The sequence below is a fragment of the Chrysochloris asiatica genome, unplaced genomic scaffold, assembly GCF_000296735.1.
Source record: "Chrysochloris asiatica unplaced genomic scaffold, ChrAsi1.0 scaffold00194, whole genome shotgun sequence".
Classification (NCBI taxonomy): domain Eukaryota; kingdom Metazoa; phylum Chordata; class Mammalia; order Afrosoricida; family Chrysochloridae; genus Chrysochloris; species Chrysochloris asiatica.
In genome coordinates, this window is record NW_006408712.1 from 3,181,875 (window position 1) to 3,204,476 (window position 22,602).

A 22,602-nucleotide genomic window follows, 5' to 3' on the forward strand; every position below is an offset into this window, starting at 1 on the left:
TGAGAAAGCCTGATATTCTAGGAAAATATTAAAAACAAGTACCAGTTGCCATTGAGCGGATTCCAATTTATAGTGATACCGTTGTGCCCAAATAGCACCATGCTCCACAGGGTTTTTAATGGCTGACTTTTGGGAAGTAGATCACCAGACTTGTCTTCTGAGGAACCTCTGGGTGGACTTGGAGCTGCTATCCTTCAGTTATCAGTTGAGCATGTTGAGCATTCGCATCACTCACGCACTCCACTGACAATATTACCAGAAAATAAACGACTAAGTTGGAAATAGTTGGATATGAGGCTGGAGACTTATGTAGAGATGTCAAAATCAGGCTAAGATAGACTGATTTGCTTATAATCTGAAGGGAAAGTTCTAATAGAAAGGAAAAGGTTAGAGATGCCAACAGGTCTTAGAAGATCTTGGAAGTTACAAAGGGGCTTCAAAAATAATGGGGAAATGAAATTAAATAGCTGATGGGATTTTTTGAAGTGCTTTCATATACTTATAAATGACATCATTTCAAGTGTTGTCCTCAAATAGAGAGTGGGGCACCTCAACCTTTAATATTGGCAGGAAGAAAGACTAAAAGGTGCATGTTGAAAAGTTTGTGAGAGGGCAGGAAGGGGAGGTTTGTGTCAGACAGCCTCAAGTTTTCTGAAAAAGTAAGAGATGAAGTTGTCTGCTGAAGCAATGGTTCTAATCCTAGGTTGCACATTGGAATCATCTAGGAAACTTCAAAAAATATTGATGCTTGGCTCCACTGCCAGAGAATACAGCTTAATTGATCAGGGATGTAGCCTTGGCATTGGGATTTTTTAAGTTCCTTGAGTGAAATTAAAGTGGCTGAGAACTGCTGACTTACACTTGAGTAAGATTAAAGAAGAGCTTCTAAAGAGAATGGAAGAGGGAGATGAAGTTAAACAAATAACTGTGAGACAAACTGAAAGGTCAGGTAACTTTTTAGATCATAAATTTATGAGAGCTCCAACTGCAAAATAGATATTTTTTTCCCCAGAAGTGCCAAGTAGGAGAAGGGATCTAATTGTGGCTCTGGTCCTGAGGCAGGTTTAAAGAGACTGGTGAAAACAAAGATTGAACAAAACTGGGCAGAATTGTAAGAAAACAAGGCAGGGGGCAGCTAAGTAACAACTTTAACCTTCCCACTTCAATTCCATTATAATCCAACATGTCTGTTTGTGGAAGTTCTAATGAATAAGAAGAATATGAACAAAAAAGCATTCCAACCACTTGGATAAGCAAAAGGCCCACCAAGCATACATTTGTTGTCATTAGGTGCCATGGAGTCGGTACAAACTCGTAAAAACCTATGCACAACAGAATGAAACACTGCCCAGTCCTGGGCCAACCTCACAATTGTTGCCACACTTGAGCCCATTGATGCTGCCACTTTGCCAATCCATCTCGCTGGGGGTCTTCCTCTTTTTCTCTGACCCTCCACCTTACCAAACATGATACCATTCTCCAGCGACTGGTCTCTCCTGACAATATGTCCAAAGTATGAGAGATGAAGTTTGGCTATTTTGGCCTCCAAGGAGTACTCCGGCTGCACTTCTTCCAACACAGACCTGTTGGTTCTTTTGGCAGCCCATGGCACTTTCAATATTCTCCTCCAACACCATAACTCAAAAGCATCAAACCTTCTACGGTCTTCCTTATTCGCTGTCCAGCTTTCGCATGCATATGAGGTTACTGAAACTACCATGGCTTGGGTCAGGCGCACCTTAGTCCTCAAGCTGACATCTTTGCTCTTCAACACTCTAAAAAGGTCTTGTGCAGCAGATTTGCCTAATGCAATATGTCGTTTGATTTCTTGGCTGCTGCTTCCATGAGTGTTGACAGTTGATCCAAGAAGAATGAAGTCCTTGACCATTTCAATCTTTTCTCCATTGATAAGAATGTTGTTTATTGGTCCAGCAGTGAGGATTTTTGTTTTCTTACATTGAGATGCAATCCATACCGAAGGCTATGCTCCTTGATCTTCATCAGTAAGTATTTTAAGTCCTTGTCACTTTCAGCAAGCAAGGTTGTATTATCTGCATATTGCAGGCTGTTAATGAGTCTTCCTTCAATCCTGATGCCACGTTTTCCTTCATATAACCTAGCTTCTCGGATTATTTGCTTAGCATACAGGTTGAATAAGCATACAATTAATTGTTGAATATTCTAGAGATGACTGTGCATACTTATCACTATAAATCTGTATGATGTTACATGTCAAGAATTACATTTCATGCTCATCTTTCCTTTTTTTCATTTAAATCATTTCTTATGCCCATAAAATAAAAAGCCAGGACATGGTTTATGATGGGTACAGCTTTCCAATTTGTCATCGGAAACTACTTTGAAATCACTAGGAGTGCTGCCTGGCAGCCCCCTGATTTTCCACGGGGACAGACAGCATTACTCTTGCTAAGGCAGTGACCTGTTATTGAACTGTTTTGCGTGTACACAGTGAGTCATTGTTCTGGCAGAATTCCCTGCTCTCCACACACATTTTTACCTACCTTTGGAATGTAGGGACACTGACCTTACATATGGTAGCCTGGCAGTAAAAGTAGCTCTGTCAGAGGTTTTACTCCTGAACAGCTGGGGGATGGAGGAAGGCTAGTAGATGAGATGGTAAGAGGAAAGCAGGCATAGGAGGGCCAAGGGATATAGGTAGAAGGAAGAGGACGATGACCAAGAAGGACCAGAAATCATTCTTCTATCTGCAGCATTACGGGAAACCTGGTAATAAATACTATGGCTAGGTAGCATAATGGTTACGAATCGGGCTGCGAACCTTAAGGTCAGCAGTTCAAAACTACCAGCCACTCCATGGGAGAAAGATGAGGCTTTCTGCTCCCGTAAAGATTTACAGCCTCAGAAACCCTGTACAGGGTCGCTGTGGGTCGGAACCAACTCGAAGGCACTTAACAACAACAACAACAACAGATGTAGTTTACTACATACTCTCTATTTACATAAACTACTTTAAATATATGTGTGAGACCAGAGTCCTGGTATGACACTGTAGAATATGCACTGGAAATCTAACTGCAAGATTGGTGGTTCAAACCCACTAGCTGCTTCTTGGAAACCTTATGTAAGGTCACTAATAAGTCAGAATCCATTCAATGGCACATAATAAAAATAATAATGTGTGAGACTGTGGGCAAGTCACCTAACCTCTTTGTACCACTATTTTCTTACCTGTGAAAAAGGAGGGTTATAATATTATCTAGTTCACAAGGTTGTTGTAGGGATTAAATACATTAATATGTGTAAGGCAATTGAACACTCCTGGCACATCATATGAGAACAACAAATGTTTATTATTATTTTTCTATGTATTCGGCATCTCAGAATGTAAGGAGCTTACTCCACATTCCTAAAATTTTTTAAACTGTGTTACTATTTGTAAAAGCTGGATAAATGATCTGTTCAATATGCACATACATTTAAAAGTACTGTGACACTCACTCACCTTGCTGCTGTCATTAGTTTCCATCACAGTGGCTCCAACTGATGGCACACTTCTGTAAGAATATAATAGACCATAAAGTGCCATTCCATTTTCATGATCATTGGTATATTTGAGTCCACTGAGCCCACTAACTGTTGTGTGAATCTATCTCATGGAAAGTTTCTCTCATTTTCACTGACCCTCTGCCAGCACTGGACTACGAACCACAAGGTTGGCAGTTCAAGTCCACCATCAGCTCCTTGACAACACTATACAGAGTCGCTATGTGTTGGAACCGACTCAATAGCACTTAACAATAACTACTTTATCAATCATGATACTCATTTCTAGTGATTGGTCTTCCCTGATGACATGTCCAAAGTATATAAGTCAAAATCTTAATATCCTTGCTTCTAAAGAGAAATCTTCCAGATGTGTATATTCTAAGACTGATTTATTCATTCTTCTGGTAGCCCAAAATATCTTCAGTATTCTTTATCAATACTACCTTAATCTAACGCATGTAATGATCTATCTATTCACAGGCATGTTTAAACACTTGTTACATACCCACACTGAGTCAAATCATAGTGTCTTCCCTCATTGAGCTTACAGTCTAGAGGAGAAGATTAACATCAGACCAAGAAATAAATACAATGAACAAATGTGGCTAAAGAAAAGAACAGACATTATGGAACAACACTGTGACAGACCTTCGTTTATATGCTCAGACCAGATCTTTCTGAGGATTTACAGTTAGCTAAGTCAATTTGCCATACTGTGGTGGCTTGCATGTTGCTGTGAGGTTGGAAGCTATGCCACTGGTATTTTGAATGCCAGCAGGGTCACCTACTTAGGACAGGTTTCAGCAGAGCTTCTAGACTAAGACTAAGAAGGAGAAGCAGACTAGTTTTGAATGTTTGTTGTTGTTGTTGTTAAGTGCCATAAAGTCGGTTCTGACTCATAGCAAACCTTTGTAGAGTTTCCCAGTAAAGGCTGGTGAGTCTGAGCCACCAGCCTTGCAGGTCAAACTGACCTTGTGATCCTACGCATTATCCTACAGCTCCATTGTTGTTGTTGTTATGGGCCGTGGAGTCGGTTCTAACTTATAGTGACCCTGTACAGGGTTTCCGAGGCTGTAAATCTTTACGGGAGCAGAAAGCCTCATCTTTCTCCCATGGAACAGCTGGTTGTTTCGAACCGCTGACCTTGCGGTTTGCAGCCCGATTCGTAACCACTATGCTACCAGAGCTCCTTATAGCTCCATTAGCCACTGATAATTTTATGAATAGCAGTAGAATATTGTCAGATATAGTTCTGGGAGATGAAAATATTATGAATAGCACCAGGATATTGTCAGGTATAGTGTCAGAAGGTGAGCCCCGTGGGTTGGAAGGAATTCAACATGCAACTAGGGAAGAACTGCCTCGTCAAAGCACAATTGACTGAGGAATTACTTGAGTAAATCTTTCAGGACCCTCATTTGCTGATGGGGCAAAACAGCTGCAAACATCCATTAATAACCAGAACATGAAATGTATGAACAGAATAAGGGAGCACCGAATGGTTTAAAGTTAGGAAAGGTGTGTGCCGGGATCAATCTGTATGCTGAGCAAATAATCCGAGAAGCTGGATTATAGGGAGAAAAATGTGGTATCAGGATTGAAGGAAGACTCATTAAAAACCTGAGATATGCAGATGTTACAGTCTTGTTTGCTGAAAGTGAAGAGGACTTAAAATACTTACTGATGAAGATCAAAGACTACAGCCTTTGGTATGGGTTGCATCTCAATTTAAAGAAAACAAATATCTTCACCACTGGGCCAATAAACAACATTCATATAAATGGAGAAAAGATTGAAGTTGTCAAAGACTTCATTTTGCTCAGATCAATCATCATGGAAGCAGATCAATGCTGCTCATGGAAGCAGCATTCAAGAAATCAAACGGCATATTGCATCAGGCGAATCTGCTGAACACGACCTATTTAAAGTATCAAGAGCAAAGATGTCAGCTTGAGGACTCACGAGCACCTGACCCAAGTCATGGTGTTTTCAATAACCTCCGATGTTCGTAAAGTTGCACAGTGAATAAGGAAGACCACAGAAGAATTGATGCATTTGCATTATGGTGCTAAAGGAGAATATTAAAAGTACCATGGACTGCCAAAAGAACAAACCAGTCTGTGTTGAAAGAATTATAGTCAGAATGCTCCTTGGAAGCCAGGATGGCCAGACTTTATCTCTCGTACTTTTGATACATTATCAGTGGGGGCCAATCCCTGGAGAAGGATATCATGTTTGGTAAGGTGGAGTGTTGGTGAAAAAGAGGAAGATCCCCCAATGAGATGAATTGGCACAGTGACAGCAGCAATGGGCTCACAAGTAGCAACAATTATGAGGTTGACACAGGACTGGGCAGTGTTTTGTTCTGCTGTGCATAGGGTTGCTATGAGTCAGCACCAACTCGATGGCACCTAACAACAATTAACAACTAAACCTACCAGCTTCTAAAGTTTGTGATCATGATGTATTGATACTAACTGGTGATTGGAATGCAAATATTAAAAACAAAAAGGAAGGGTCAGTAGTTGGAAAATATGGTCTTGGTGACAGAAACAACTCTGGAGATGGCATGAGAGAATTTTTCAAGACCAATGACCTTATTGCAAATACATTTTTAAAATAACATAAAAGAGAAATATACACATGAACCTCACCATATGGAAAAGGCAAGAATCTAACTGGAGAACACAAGAATCTAACTGACTACCTCTGTGGGAAGAGACAGTGGAAAAGCTCCATAACATCAGCCAAAACAAGGGCAGTGACCAACTGTGGAACAGAACATCAACTTGCTCAAAAACAAGTTCAGACTGAAGTGGAAGAAAAAATTTAAAAGTGTTTGAGAATCCAAATATGACCTTGAATAGTTCTGACATGGATTTGGAGCCTATTCTGAAGAACAGATTTGACTCATTAGGCACTAATGGCTGAATACCTAGCTGTGGGATGACATACTTCATTCAAAAGAAAGAAAAGAGCAAAACGGTTTTCAAAAGAGGCTCTAAAGCTTGTTTAGTAGTGTACAGATGCTAAAGTGAATGGAAGAAAGGAAAAAGGAAAAGAGCTGAACATAAAATTTCAAAGGGCATTCGAAAAGATAAAGTCAAGGATTGTAAAGAAATGTACCAAGAACCTGAGTTAGAAAACCAGAAAAGAATATGCTCAGCATTTCTCAAGTTGAAAGAACTGAAGAAAAAATTCAAGTCTTGATTTGCAGTATATCAGATTTAGCTTGTAGGATCAGCATTAGACCACAAGGTCAGTTTGAACCATAAGCTGGCTGTTCAAACTCACCAGCCGCTCCTTGGAAACCATACACAGGGTCACTATGAGTCGGATCTGACTCAATGGCACTTAACAACACCAACAACAATAAGTAAAATAATGAATGATGCTGAAAGCATCAAAAGAAGATGAAAAGTGTACACAGAGTCACTGTACCAAAAAGAAATGACCAGTGTTTAGCCATTTCAAGAGGTAGCATAAGTACCACAGATTGCCAGAAGAACAAAAGTTCTGTGTTGGAAAAGGTACAGAATGCTCCTTGGAGGCAAGGATGGCAAGACTTCAGCTCCATACTTCAAACATATTATCAGGAAAAATCAGTCCCTCTGATCTGGAGAAGTACATTATGCTTGGTAAAGTGCAGGGTCAACGAAAAAGAGAAAGGCCCCAAAGGAGATAGATTGATGTAGTAGTTGAAGCAATGGGCTCAAGCATAACAACTGTGAGGATGGCACAGGACCAAGCAGTGTTGTGTTCTATTGTGCATGGGGTCGTTAAAAGTCAGAGCTGACTAACAACAACAAAAACTTAAAGGATGAAAAGAAACTAGGAAATGTCTTTGTGTTATGTTATGAAGAGGAGTCAAGGTGAGTAGAAGAGAGACAGAGCATGTGTTCTAGATAGTTTTAGAAACCAAAAGACAGCTGGAGTTTTAATAAGTCAAGGGCAAAATGACAGGAGACCTAGACCTATATTAAGGTACTTCTTTAAAAAGCCACTCTGGTTGCTGTGAGCAGAATAGATTGGTAAGAGGCAAATATGGAAGACGAGAGATCAGTTGAGAGGCTATTGATGGGTGATTCAGCAAAGAAATATTGATGGCTTGGAAAGACTGGAGAAAATGGAGATAGAAAACAAAATAAGCAGATTGAAATGTAGTTTAGAAGCAGCACTGACAGAACTTGGTAATGGATTGAAAGAAAAGGGTGAGTGCTGAGAAGTTTCAAGGGTGACTCCCAGTTTTCTAGCCTGAGATACTAATAGATGGTGTGACCATTGGCTGACATGAGGAAGTCTGTAGGAGGAACAGGTTTGTCCAGGAAGATAATTACTTGTGATTTGTTTTCAGATGTATTCAATTGAAATGGAAATTATTTTACTCTGTTGCATACAGTAAATAATTATTATGTATTCAATTATAAAAGCATCACCCATGAAGTTTCATCTGATGCAGACATATATATTAAGTTGTACTACTATGGAATTCCAGATGACCTTTGAGTTCCCTACATTTAAAGAATTTGAGGTAATTGGTTCTGTGGTAAATATGTAATTGATAATATGATTTTTTAGTATTCCCTTGACTGTTATTTTTATATCATTTAAACTTAATCATAGAGAGTATAACTCTGTGCACAAAACAGACATTTCTCATGGCCAAAATTCCACACTAATATGTTTTGGTCTTGATCCAATAAAATAAAAAGTCTTCTTGTAATTATAATAAAATGTGAATATACACAGTATCTATACAAAGGCTGTACAACATGAATTAGTACTTATTTTTAATGAATACTTGTGATATCAGGGCTCAACAATAGCTCAAGCAACAATGGATACCTTATACCTTATACAAGCATTTTATTGTATATGTCTCTTTAGTACAGCTGGACCTCTGGTGGGGTGTTGTAGGATCTGCATTGGACTGCAAACCACAAGTTTAGCAATTCAAACCCACCAGCTGCACCTCAGAAACCCTATGCAAGATAGCTATGTGTCGGCACCAACTCACAGCGCTTAATAACATTTAGTCCCGTTAGGCTTTGAGGTAAGAATAAGAAAGAGGAGGGAGGAAAATGGAGAAGGGGAGAACGAAAGAGAACAGATGAGCAAGAGAAAGAGAGGAGACGAGAAAAGAAGGCTGGCTTTTTCCTCTAATAAATCTAAGGAAATACATGATACATGATTTTAAAACATTGTTATAAATATGACAAATATTTCTTCCTAAATATCCCATAAAGCAATACTCCCTACGTCACTACCCCAAAGAGCCTTTCCTAATATTTTCCAGTATTTCAGAATACTGAAAGTACCACAGAGAGTCAAAGTATTCCAGACTCACAGGATAAATGTGTATAGCAAATGGACAGTTTATGACTGGAACACAGGACATGAAGAGTCCGGGTGTTTTGGGGAGCTTCGTGTTTTCTAACAGCTGTTCCACAGCACCTCGATCAAAGTTACGTCAGCTACTTTGGATACTTTTTGGAATATCTGAAATGTCTCAACAGCTGGAGACCATGTGGTTCCCTTAGGGATCTAATATTACTTGGTGAAACAAAAAGTCAGAAGGTGAACTTGAAAATAACACTCAGAGGCTTTGTTTATGACAACTGTATGGGAGTCATCCCGGAGACTCACAGGTACTCACAGGCCTGTAGTCTGTAGTGTTGCTGGTAATCTTTTCACTTTCAGGGGTGACCACAAAATAGCTATGTGATAGGGCAAGTTAATTCCAATTTATGAGCCCCAGGCCCCTCATTTGTGAAATGAAGTGGTTGGACCAAGTAGCTACATGAGGTCCCTTCCAGGTTTATCATTCTACGTCTCTGACTTGCCTCACTGGGAACTTTGTGTTCAAGTACCATGGGAATCTGTTTGACTCGCTCTGTGGAGGTCATCCAAACTTGCTTTCCACTTAGCTTGTTCTGTGAAATCCACTTTTAAATTGGCCTGGGAACTTCTTCTCTAAAATTTACAACTGGATGAAATAAATCCATCAAGGGCAGCTAATTAGCACGAATATAACTGCCAGCAGTAACTTACGAAGGAAATTCTGTAAGAATAAAGGGAAATGATTCTCCCAGGCTGCAAGAAAATTTCCACTGATTTGGCACACGGTTATTGATCAAGCTCCAAAATGAAGGGCAGAGGAGTGATTACTGGGTCCTTTTCCCTGATAATGATAGGATTCCGAAGTGGAAATGGGAAAAAGAGTGTCTTATTTAAGGAGCCCTTGTGACGTGGTGGGTTACATGTTGGACTGCTAACCATGAGGTCAGCAGTTCTAACCCACCAACTGCTCTGTGGGAGAAAGAAGAGACTATAGCCTTGGAAATCCTATACAGGGTCAGTATGAGTCAGAATCCACTTAATGGCAGTGGGTTTAGTTTTGTTTGGGTGTTTTGTTTAGAGTCCCTGAGTGGTACAAATGGTTAACATGCTCAGCTGCTAATCAAAAGATTGGAGATTCAGTCCACCCAGAGATGCTGTGGAAGAAACACCTAGTGATCTACTGAGAAATCAGCCAATGAAATCCTTATAGAGTATAGTTCTACTTCCACACATACTGGGTCCCCATGAATCAAATTTTTCACTCCTAGAGATGCCATGCATCTCAGGAAGTCTTGCCCACTCCACCAGTCTTTGTCTGCATGGATTTCTCTGGCTTGCTGAGCAGTGTAGTCCATTCCCAGTAGGATCTGGCAAGACAGGGTAATGCATAGACCCAGGCCACTGCCATCTGTCTACCTTAGCTATTTCCCAAGGGCTCCTGCTGGACCTACGTCACTACAATTACTATGGGCCAACATCCCAAGCCACGTTTTAGATGTATTAGCTGTTTTCAAGCAGTGTGCCCACACTTGTGCACAAGTCCTTACTTCCATGAGACAGTTCTCAAGTAGGAAGTAAATTGTAAATTCAAGCAAAGGAAGCATCCAGACCAGCTGAATTGCCACTGAGTTTGCTGATAGAATCAACTTTGTTTGCTGCAATGGGGCTTTCACATCACCACATTCCAGGGCTAAAGTATAATTATTTTAAACACAGTGTGGCATTTAACCACGCCACTGTTTATGTGCCCAAATCAGCAATCCGAGGAAACTGCCTTTTAAGCCTTAACTTCTTGATGTTACCTTGACATTACATGTGATACTGATAGAGAACATAAGCCTGGTTATTTGCACTTGACATTAGTTCTCAAGGAGTTGAGTCCTGTGGCCTCCTCACTACATAATTGCCTTGATGTCCTCCTGGGTCCAGCCATGCAAACCAGTTTTATATGGGGATGGAGCTGTCCTACATTGCTTTCCTGTCTTTCTCTAACAAGGAAGAACTGATGTTGTGGGACCCATGAAGCCATTTCCTGAACAACCCTTCCTTAGCTCCATCAGCACATTCGGTTGCAATGTTTCAGTCCCCAGACAAGTACCCAGATGATCTATTTAACTAGGCCCAAATGTCCTACAGCTCCACCCTGTAGGTTGTTCAAAAAGATGGGTGGATCTTCATGAAAGCATAACAGAGTGCACTAAATCCACAGGATTAGATGGTATTACTTACAGATTCTTGGCTCTCAAAAGAAAAGCCTTTCATACCAGTGACTGATTTTTTTTACGTCTCAGTTTATATAATATGAAAACAATTTGTATTAGGAACAGAAAAACACATAACCAGAAACTTCCTTGCAAGTAGGTCAATATGATTATCCTCATGTTAAGATTGGGAAATAGAGATTCTATCAGGCCCAGCCAGGAGCATAAAGGCAGTGAAGGTGCTAAAGTTAAAGCTGAAAGCTTCCAGGCCATAGAGATGTCCAACATATGAGGGTGATCATGTAATTTAGCATGCACACTAAAGCTGTTTTAGAGCCAAAAGGTGATTTAAACAAAATTTAACAAGATTAATGGGCATGAACCTGTACTACTCTGGCAAAGCAAGAGATTCTTGGTAGCTTTCTGTGGTGGTACCAGAGCTGGGGGACCATAGCTTCAGGCCCGTCACTAGCATTAGAGCCTGTTCATGCTGACCAAGATTTGCAGACTGGCGCTAAAGCCAGATTGGAATCAGGGAGTATTTCCATGTGAGCATTTCTGGTAATTCACCTAAAGATATTCTTAGGAAGACTCCAGAATCATTAAGATTTCAGTAAGTTGTTCTGATTTCTGTCCTCATCCTAAATAAGTGTTCTATGTTGTGCTTAATTTTGCATCTCCCCATTCAAATTGTATAAACTTTAGGTTTGTAGTAAGGACCTCCGCTTGGTTGGGGCAACCTAGAAAACCAAGAAGAATCAGCATCATCCCAATAGGGGTTATGAAATTAGTATGAAGTGACTAGTCAAGAGAAGAAAATAAATCTCCAAACTGAGGGTAGCTGAGGGTCATCTGAGGCAAAAGTAATCCAGACCACTAGTCTTTGTTATAGGAAGAAACACAGTAGAAGAAACTAGTTCATTATATTGTTGTATATAAAATATACAAAATATTGTATATTTTATAGTACCTACTGGTTGTGTTTTGGAAGAATGCCTTGCTAATCGACTTCTAAAAATCAGCCATTGAAAACCTTATGCAATACAGTTCAACTCTGAAACACATGACTCAACAGCAACTAACCTAGAACTTACCTGAGTTAATCCCTGGCTCTGCTGCTGCTTCCCAACCCCCAAATCACATATATAGCACACACTTAGCCAGATTCGAGAATATGCTCTGACTCATAGTAGCCTAAAGAATCATCCAAATCAAGCTTGGGGAGTCCTTCAATCGAATTCTTCCTTTGTACTGACTCATTTTGTGGCTTTGCCATTTATCATAAGATCTTCACTTTTTTTGGATGCATAATGAAAACAACACTTGTTTCTCAAGAAAATAGGAGATTAAGCTGTCTTTAAAAATCAACTGATCTCTACACTCATGGTATTGATAGTATCCTACTACTTTGGCGAGCACAAAGCAATAACTTTTGGTGGCTACCCTTGCATACCATCAAGTAGGTTCTTAATGAGAGCAGAAAGCCTCATCTTTCTCACTTGTATTAACTGGTGGATTTGAACCTCTGACCCTGAGGTTAATAGCCCAACGAGTAACTCACTATGCTACCAGGGCTCCAAAGCAATAACTTCAGTGTGTGGAATGTGGAAATGGAATAGTTGATTATTCAAACAAAACAAAAATTTTTTCTGTGGGACACCTGATCAACTTCAAGAAATGAAATGAGATTCTCTTGGTTTTTTTTCACTAACTGACTACATTGCAGAATCTCTGCCCCCAAGAGTTATGCATTGTGAACTAATCCGCCATCATGTTCCCTCATTGCCAGTTAAGTAGATGGTCTTTTGAACAGGTTGCTGAATTGCTGACATTCGAACACTCAAATGCGTTAGATTGTAAAAGCCGATTCCTGGTTGGTGACTCTGAATGCTCTAACAGGTTGCTGAATTGCTGAGATTCGAACACTCAAATGCGTTAGATTGTAAAAGCCGATTCCTGGTTGGTGACTCTGAATGCTCTAACTCTGCAAATCACTTAGTTCTCGTCCAGCTCTGTTACCTTTCGTATTTTTGCAAAGCTTACTGTCATGAATTGAATATTATCCCCCAAGAATGTGTGCCAACTTGGCTACTGTGTGATTCCTAGTGTTGTGTGATTATCTTCCAACTTATGATGCATTGTAAACTCTAACCTCTGCCTGTAGTTATTGAGGCAGGATTACCCATCCACTGCTGCTGAGTCCATTTCAATTTATAATGATCCTACAGGATAGAGTCCTGGTGTGGTGCTGTAGGATAAGCACTGGACTGCAAGGTCGGTTTGAACTGCAAGGTTGACAGTTCAAACTCAATAGCTGCTCTTTGGAAACCCTATACAGGGTTGCTGTGAGTCAGAACCAACTCGACAGCATTTACCACCACCACCACCAACACCACAGGACAGAGCGGAGCTGCCCCATAGGGATTCCAAAGCTGTAAATCTTTACAGAAGCAGACCACCTCATCTTTGTCCTTTGGAGCTGCTGGTGGATTTAAACTGCCAACGTTTTAGCTAACAGATCAATATTTAACCCACTGTGCCACTAGGGCTCTTTGAGGCAGTATTGTTGTTGTATTGTTAAGTGCTGTGAGTTGTTTCTGATTCACAGTGACTCTCTATTAGGGTTTTCAAGGAGCAGCTCGTGTGTTTGAACCGATAACCTTGCATTTAGCAATACAGTGCTTATCCTACATAGCCACACCTGGAGATAGAATGAAATTAGGTTAAAGGACTTACATTATGTTTGTTATGTTCATGAGGCAAAATTAGAATGGAATTTCAGAAACACCATTACTGAAGTCAAAACTCTGATTCAGTGCATCACTTGAACAGAGAAGGTGGTGGTGGTGGTGGCTATGTGCCATACAGTTGGTTCCAACTCATAGTGACCCTGCACAGGGTTTCTAAGGCTGTAAATCTTTATGGGAGCAGAAAGCCTCATCTTTCTCCCATGGAACAGCTGGTAGTTTTGAACTGCTGACTGTGAGATTAACAGCCTGACTCGTAATCACTACGCTACTAGAGCTCTTTGAACAGAAAAGGAACCTCAATGCCACCAAGGAAGAAAAGTCAGGAGTATAGCGCATCCTCTGCTCCCAGAGTGCCTATGCGGAGGGACCCCCTAGACCTGGGGGAAGAGTGATGTCAAAACACAGGGAGATCTCCAAAGAACATGGGATCCACAGTTCACAGTTACTGAAAGGTGATAAAGCCTTCCAACAGAGTCAAGAGGGAGAAAGACTTCCCTTAGAACTGGCACCTTGAATTTAGACTTCTATCTTCCTGAAGCTGTAAGAAGATAAATTTCTGTTTGTGAAAACCATGCAGTTGGTGTGTTTCTGTAAGGGCAGCACTAGAGAACTAAGACAGCCGCACACATGTTTCCCAGCCTCTGAACATGCGGTTTCTCTGGTTTAAATGCTCCTTTACATCTTCTAGACCTGGACTACTCTTCACCATCCTTCAGGATTTCCCCAGGTATCACCATTTCCAGGGAGAATTTATCATTGTTTCTGCCCCCTCCCATCACCAGTGGCATTTGGTCCATGCCTCCATCACAGAGCTCCCTAATGTCTTCGGAAATATTATTTACTGATCTGTCTCTGCCACTAGACAATATAGGACCTGTATGCAAGAAATGTGTTGACCATACATATAAGCAGGCTTCAAAAAGTTCGTGGGAAAAGGGAGTTAAAAGATATGGAATATTTCCACAAACATTTTGAAGCCTCCTTGTTTGATAAATATTCAATAAATGTTGAAAGAAGAATGGAATAAAAGCAGGAAAACATGTATAGGATTTTTAGAGCAAGAACTATGGTTTAGTGGCTCTGGAAATAGAGTCAAAAATCATGGTATTTCCTAATTTAGAAACTATAGTCCTTATCGACAACATCAAATGGACAATATTACTCACAGATTAGAATAACGAAATTTTTCAAGGAGCTGGGAGACCAGAGTTCAGTCACTCCACCCTGACTGATACATAAAAGAGTAAATTAGACTCTGATTTTTCTCCCTACTCTTTCATTCCTCAATTTTAATACTGCCACCTTCCTAAAAGTGAGGTGAATGTGTAAGGTGAGAGTGTATGGATGTGTTATTACAATGTGGAGTATATGAGAGGGGTTCAAAAGTTCATGGAAAAATTCCATTATCTTTCTATTCCATTTCGCCAAGAACTTTTGGAAGCCTCCTTGTAATGTTTATCCCCTTGCGCTGTCTTTTATAAATGGTCACTGCACAACTCTGCTTAGCCAGTAAACTCTAGCATCATCTGGGGCTGCTTCAATCCAGTCCCAGGAGCCAGAGAGATGTTTTTCACTTGCCCTTCTAAACTGCAGTGCTGAGGTAGCTAAACATCAGCACCAAATCTTTTACATTCAGCAAATATAGTAAAACACGAATTTTTAAGTCCACATTAGAGCTGAGAGAGCTTGAGAGGACTCATCAGGAAGGCTAATTGTTTTCCTAAAACTCACTAAAATATTTGGTCACTCCTATACTTGTACAGATTAAAAACTATGTAATTAACACACTGGAAATTTGTCAATTTGTGCATGTAGCAGGGAAGCTATAACGATAGTAAATATTCCATTGTCTCTAAAAAATCATGAAAACTACAAAGACAGTTGGCACTGTTGCTGTTTTACTGAAAGATGCCAACCATTGTCATAATTATAAAACAACATCTTTTACTGCTCGCTCTGTCTCTAGTATAATATGAGCCAGAAGAGAGGGAGTTTAGACGCACCTGCATCACCAAAACCAGTATTTTGAATTCTTGCTATCTTAATTCCAGCAATCTGCATATTTACAATGTCATTAATTAGTATGTGTGATGGTGGTAATAGTCAGGGTGGGAAGATTATATATTTTTCTTATTTAGCAGAAACTAATTCAGAATGTTGATATCAGGTGCCATGTAGTTAGTTCTGACTCAGCAACCATATGCACAATAGAATGAAACACTGCCCAGTCCTGTATCATCCTCACAATTATTTTTATGTTTGAGCTCCTTGGTGTAGCCACAGTGTCAATTCACAAAAAGAGGGTCTGCTTTTCACTGACCCTACACTTTACCAAGTTATCAGGGACTGGTCTCTCCCGATAATGTGTTAAAAGTATATGAGACAAAGTCTTAACACCCTCACTTCTAAGAAACATTCTGGCTGCACCTCTTCCAAGACAAATTTGCCTGTTCTTCTAGCAGTCCATGGTATATTCAATATTCTTTGCTAACACCAGACTTCATATTCATCGATTATTCTATGATCTTCACCTTATTCGTTGTTCAGCTTTCACAGATATATGAGGTGACTGAAAATATCATAGCTTGGATCAGGTGCACCTTATTCCTCAAGTGACACATTTGCACTTTAATACTCTAAAGAGGTCTTTTGGGGCAGATTTGCCCAATATGTCATTTGATTTCTTGACTGCTGCTCCCTTGAGTGCTAACTGTGGATCTAGGTAAAATGAAATCTATGATGACTTCAATCTTTTTTCCATGTATCATGAAGATGTTCATTGGTCCAGTTGTGGACCAATGTTGTGGACTCGGCTTTCTATCCATTGAGTTGTAATCCATACTGAAGGTTGTAGCTTTTGATTTTCATCAGTAAGTGCTTCAAGTCCTTTGGACAAGCAAGGTTGTATCTCCTGTATATCTCAGGTTGTCAATGAGCCTTCCTTCAACCCTGATGCTATATTCTTCATATAATCCATCTTCTCGGATTACCTGATTAGCATACAGATTAAATAAGTATAGTTAAAAGATACAACCTGACATACACCTTTCCTGATTTTAAACCACACACTATCCCCTTTTTCTATTTGAACAACTGCCTTTTGGTCTACACACTGGAATTCCCATTCTTTGCAATGCTATCTATACATAATTTGTTATGACCCACACAGTTGAATGCCTTTGAATAGTTTAATAAAATACAAATAAAACCTTTTTCTGGTATTTCTGCTTTCAGCCAAGAGCCAATTGATGTCAACAATGAAGACAGAATAGGTGCAATAATTTACACCGTTGCCTTTTCAGAGAATAAGTAACTGAAACTGAAAACAGAATCTAGAACTTCTGATTTGTAAGCCTATATTATTAGTTCCATGGCCTTTCTGAGATTTGACATTATTTTTATTATTATTTTTTTTAATGGTGGAGAAAAAGTCACCCTATTCCTACTTATGTTTAGGAAGTGATTCCTGGATAACTCTTGCCTGGACACTGAATCAAAATTAATTTCTTTATAGTATCACAATGAGCTGCTCTATGATAAATGGCTATAACATTCAAATCTTTCTGCTCCCCATTGCAAACCCCATCCATACAACCAGATGGGTGTATTCATTGTTCATCATTACTAGTTCCATGTCTTTGTAGGATGACCTTGGCTCTTTTCTTTGCTTATTCAAATCTTTCCTTGTATCAGGTCACACATCATTTGAGGTGGCTTTTCCAATTCTGCTCATGCTAACTGTACCTTCTTCTAAATTCTCCTAGTCCTCACTGTCTAAATCATTCTTAAGTAGCTAACTCTGTTCTCCTTTCTCTTTACAGAAGTATGAACTCTTAAAAAGAGTATCCCTGGTGGCATAGTTGTTAAGCACTCTGCTGCAACTGAAAGGTTGATGGTTCAAATCCATCAGCTACTCCAAGGAATAAAAACTATTCCCTTAAGATTACAGTGTAAGAATCCCTGCGGGGTAATACAGCTTTGTCCTGTAAGGTTACTATGAGTCAGAATTAACATGAGGGCATTGAATTGGTGTGTTGGAAGAATAAGGTCTATGTTTTATTTATTTTGGGTGGAAAGACTTTGTCACCTCCTAGCTGCATGAAAGTTATGAGATAGCCAACAAGTAAATAAGTATTTGTTCAAGCAGTTAAAAATGATCTAATCCTAGTTGATACTTCAAGATGAGATGAAGAGTAAGACAGCATTCTGCAAAACATGGATTTCGAAATAGAATTTTCCAATCTCCTTGAGACTCATTTTTTTCCTTTCTGTAAATAAGAATAAGAATATATACCTTGACAAGTTATTAGAATTAGAAATAATATATATAAAACACCAAGTTCAGTGCCTTCTATACTCAACTCCCAATAAATGGCATTTGTTTTTGTTTTCTTTTTATGTAGTGGCACCTGTTAAATATTAATGTTATTTTGTATCAGCTGGCCAAACAGACTAAAGGTCATGAGATTTATCCTATTCAAGGAACATAAAGATTATTGGGTAACATTATTTGAATTAGGGTAACAGCAGAGAACTTTAGAGTAGAATGAAGAAAGGACGCAGTATGTTGCAGGCTTGTCTGAAGGACTTTTTATTTATTTGTCAACATTAGCATCATAACTGGGACTTTCTACATAGTGAATATTACAGCAGCCAAATCTTCATAATTAACAGTTTTAAAACATATTGCTGGTGTTAGGGGTTGTACATCAGTTCCCACTCATAGCGACCCTATGCACAACAGAACAAAACACTGCCTGGTCCAGCGCTAGCCTCACAATTATTGTTACTTTGTTACATTGTGACTACCACTGTATCAGTCCATCTTGTTGGGGGTCTTCCTCTTTTCTGCTGCTTGTCCACTTTACCAAGCATGATGTCCTTCTCCAGGACTGAAAACATGCCCAAAATACAAGAGACAAAAATCTCTCTATCCCTGCTTCTAAGGAGCTTTCTGGCTGTACTTCTTCCAACACAGATTGGGTTGTTTTGGCAGTCCCTGGTACTTTCAATATTCTTTTCAATTCTTCTACTGTCTTCATTATTCATCGTCCAACTTTCAAGTGCATATTAAGCTACTGAAAATAATATGGCTTGAGTCATGTGCATCTTAGATCTCAAACTAATATCTTTTTCCTTTAACATTTTACAGAGGTCTTCTGCTGCAGATTTGCCTAATGCAATACATCACTTGATTACTTCTATGAGTGTTGATTGTGAATCCAAGTAAAATGAAATCTATGACAACTTTAATCTTTTCTGTTTATCATGCATTTTTTGGTTCAGTTATGAGGATTTGTTTGGTTTTCTTTACACTGAGGTGCAATCCAAACTGAAGGCTTTGATCTTCATCAGTAAGTATTTCAAATCCTCTTCACTTTCAGCAAGCAAGGTTGTATCATATCTGTATATCACAGATTGTTAATAAATCTTCCTCCAGTCCTGATGCCACATTCTTTTTCATATTATCCAGCTTCTTGGATTATTTGCTCAGAATATAGATTGAATAAGTATGGTGAAAGGATACAACCCTCATGCATAGCTTTCCTAATTTTAAACCATTCAGTATCCCCTTGTTCTGTTCCAACAATTGCATCTTGTCCTATGTACAGGTTCCCCATAAGCACAATCAAGTGTACTAAAATACCTATTCTTTGCAATGTTATCCATAGTTTATCATGATCCACACAGTCAAATGCATTTTGGAAAGTTATGAGATAGCCAACAGGTAAATAAATATTTAAAATCACAAATAGACATCTTTCTGGTATTCTCTGCTTTCAGTAAAGATCCATCCGTTGCCAACAATGATACCCATAGTTCTACATCCTCTTATGAGCCCAGCTTAGATTTTTGGTAGCTCCCTGTTGAGGTACTGTTGCACTTGTGTTTTAATTAGCTTCAGCAAAATTTTACTTGCATGTGTTATTAATGATATTGTTCAATGATTTCTGCATTCTATTGGATCACCTTTCTTTGGGATGAGCACAAATATGGATCTTTTCCAATCAGTTGGCCAGGTAGCTGTCTTCTAAATTCCTTGGAACAGATGAGTGAGTAACTCCAGTGCTATGTCAGTTTGTTGAAAGATTTCAATTTGTATTCCCCATTTCTTCAAACCTTGTTTTAAAATAGTCCTCCGCAAGTCACTCATTCTGTTATCAGTATTTGTCATTCTTTTCTGCTACTATTGATTGATGTCAGTGTCATTGTTAAGTGCCATAGAGTCGTTTCTGACTCAGAGCAACCTATGTACACAGATTAAAATACTGTGTAGTCTTGTGCCATCCTCACAATTGTTATTATGTTTGAGTCCATTGTTTCTACTGTGTCGATCTATCTCGCTGAGGGCCTTCCTCCTAGTTTGTCATAGATGGCAGTTGCAAGAAGATTAAATAAACAATTTTGGAAACATATCAAACAGGAGTTTTAAAGGAATTAGACATATAATTATTTAAGTTGAGTCAAATTATTGGTTTTAGCTACTTGAAATCTATGTATATATAGGCCACATAGGATTGCTATGAGTCTAAATCAACTTGATGATAGTGAGTTTGAGTATAGATTATATGTAATAATGTTCTTGATCCATAATTATCTCTTTTGTATTGGAATTGATGCCAAAATCTTTGTCTTAATTGTTAAACCAAACAAATTAATTAAACCAAAGTTGCTACTTAATTAGCTGTCCTGCCTTGATGACTTAAACACAGAGGCCTTTTGTTTTCAGCTATTGCAGTGACTTCCAGCAAATGAAGAGTCTAGAATGTTCTGGCTGTCTGGTGAACCCATAGCTATCATTCAGGTGAGTACCCTTATAAACTCACAGATAGTCACAGGAAACACAATGTGTGATAGAGTCCAATATCCGGGAAAAGAATTTCAAAGAGAACTAAAAAGGAGGCCCATTTCACTCAGGGACAGAAACCTACAAAGCATAGACTTGCTGCCTATTCTTGAATAAGTGATATGTCCTTGTCCCCTCCTTGTTTCTGCATTTGTAAAAATGAAAGTGACAAGTTTCACAAATTGTCACTCATCTACTGTCATGAGGTCCATGTAGATGTCCAATGGTTCAGGAGTCAGAAAGACCTGGGCTTGAATTCTGGCTGTGCTACTTATCAACAGTATCACTTTTATCAAATAATATGTTTTTTACTTTTCTCATCTATAAATGGTGGTGGTAGTGGTGGTTATGCACCACCAAGTCAATTCCAACTCATAATGACCGTGTATTAGGTTTCCAAGGTTATAAATGTTTACAGGAGCAAAATGCCTTCTATTTCTCCAGCAGAACAACTGGTAGATTTGAACTACTGACCTTGTGCTTAGAGCCCAGTTTGTCATCCACTGTGCTACCAGAACTCTTTCATCTATAAATGTTATTGTTGTTAAGTGCCATCAAGTTGGTTTTGGCTCATAGCCACCCTCAATAGGGTTTCCAAGGAGACTGGTGGGTTTTAACTGCCATCCTTGTGGTTAGCAGTCCAGTTCTGATCCTTACAGTACCATACCAGGACTCCTCATTCCCTATTTATAGAATATATATATATAAGCTTTGGTAGCGAATCGGGCTGCTAATCTAACAGTCAGCAGTTTGAAACTACCAGCTATTCTGCAGGAGAAAGATGAGTCTTTCTGCTCCCGTAAAGATTTACAGCCTCGGAAACCCTGTACAGGGTCGCTATGGGTTGGAATCGACTCAACAGCACTTAACAACAACAGTGTAGGCTGGAAGACAAAAAAACAAAGAGCCCATTTGTTAACTGTCCACAGACTGGGTATGAGACAAGCATTTTCATATTTATTAGATTATGAAATGCTCAAAACTATTGTTGAAATGGTTTTATAATCAACATCTCACTGGTGAAGAACTGAAGGCTCAGAGAGGCCAAGTATGTTACATGAGGTCACAAAGGTAGTAAATGAAGCTAGGATTCAAGCCCAGGCCATATGGTTTGGAGCCTGGCTTTTTCACTATGCCAGCTGAGAAGAAATAAACACGTTAGAATAATGCTAACGAGTGGTGATGGAGGAGTGAATGTAAATGTTTACTAATGTAAAAATATAACAATGGCCAATTCTAATCAAATTATGCTGCCAAAAATAATCATGGCATGCAGGCATATCTGCTACACTTTTGAGGCATAACAAGGTTGAAACCCTAGGGACTAAAAGCCAAACTGGCAGCTTCAGGGGAGATGGGGAAAAGCGGTATTCCTGCTTATTGAAAAGACATTTGATTTTCTCACAGCTAAGAAAAAGGTTGTTCATTCTAAGTACTTGCCCAGATAATGCAGAGAAAACCACAGAGACATTTTTACCACCCAGGGTGAGAAACTGAGAAGATCCAGAATTAAACTGGTACAGTTTTGGAGTAGTGCTGCTTCCTTTGGGGAAAGAGAAATCTTTTCTGATGTCATCTCCACCCACTACCACCTGGCATCCCTGCACAGTGGTGTGGAGATGGAACAGAGCATTTATAAGAGCTTACAGGGCACTTGGAAGAACTCGCTCAATGAAACACATGTACAAATTCCACAAGGGACACCTGTCTCTTGAAATATTTGATGTATGTTCCTCTCCATTTTTTCCATAAATGTTTATAAGGTTATCATGAGAGAAAACATGATATTTTATCTTTAGGATACTTAGTTTCAAGGCAGATGGCACTATTTTCCTTTGGGTTTCCTGTTTCTTATAGCAGCTACTTAGGGGATATTCATGATTGGGTTGAGAATGGGGTAAGAGGAGCAGGGGGTGGGAGAGGAGAAAATATGAGT

The 22,602-nt window shown here is 39.3% G+C and overlaps 1 protein-coding gene across 1 annotated transcript in view; it reads left to right on the forward strand.

The window, feature by feature from the left end:
* The window catches only part of FRMD6 (FERM domain containing 6), a 224,288-nt gene that overhangs the window by 67,104 nt on the left and 134,582 nt on the right, over positions 1–22,602 (forward strand). The window lies entirely within an intron of this gene.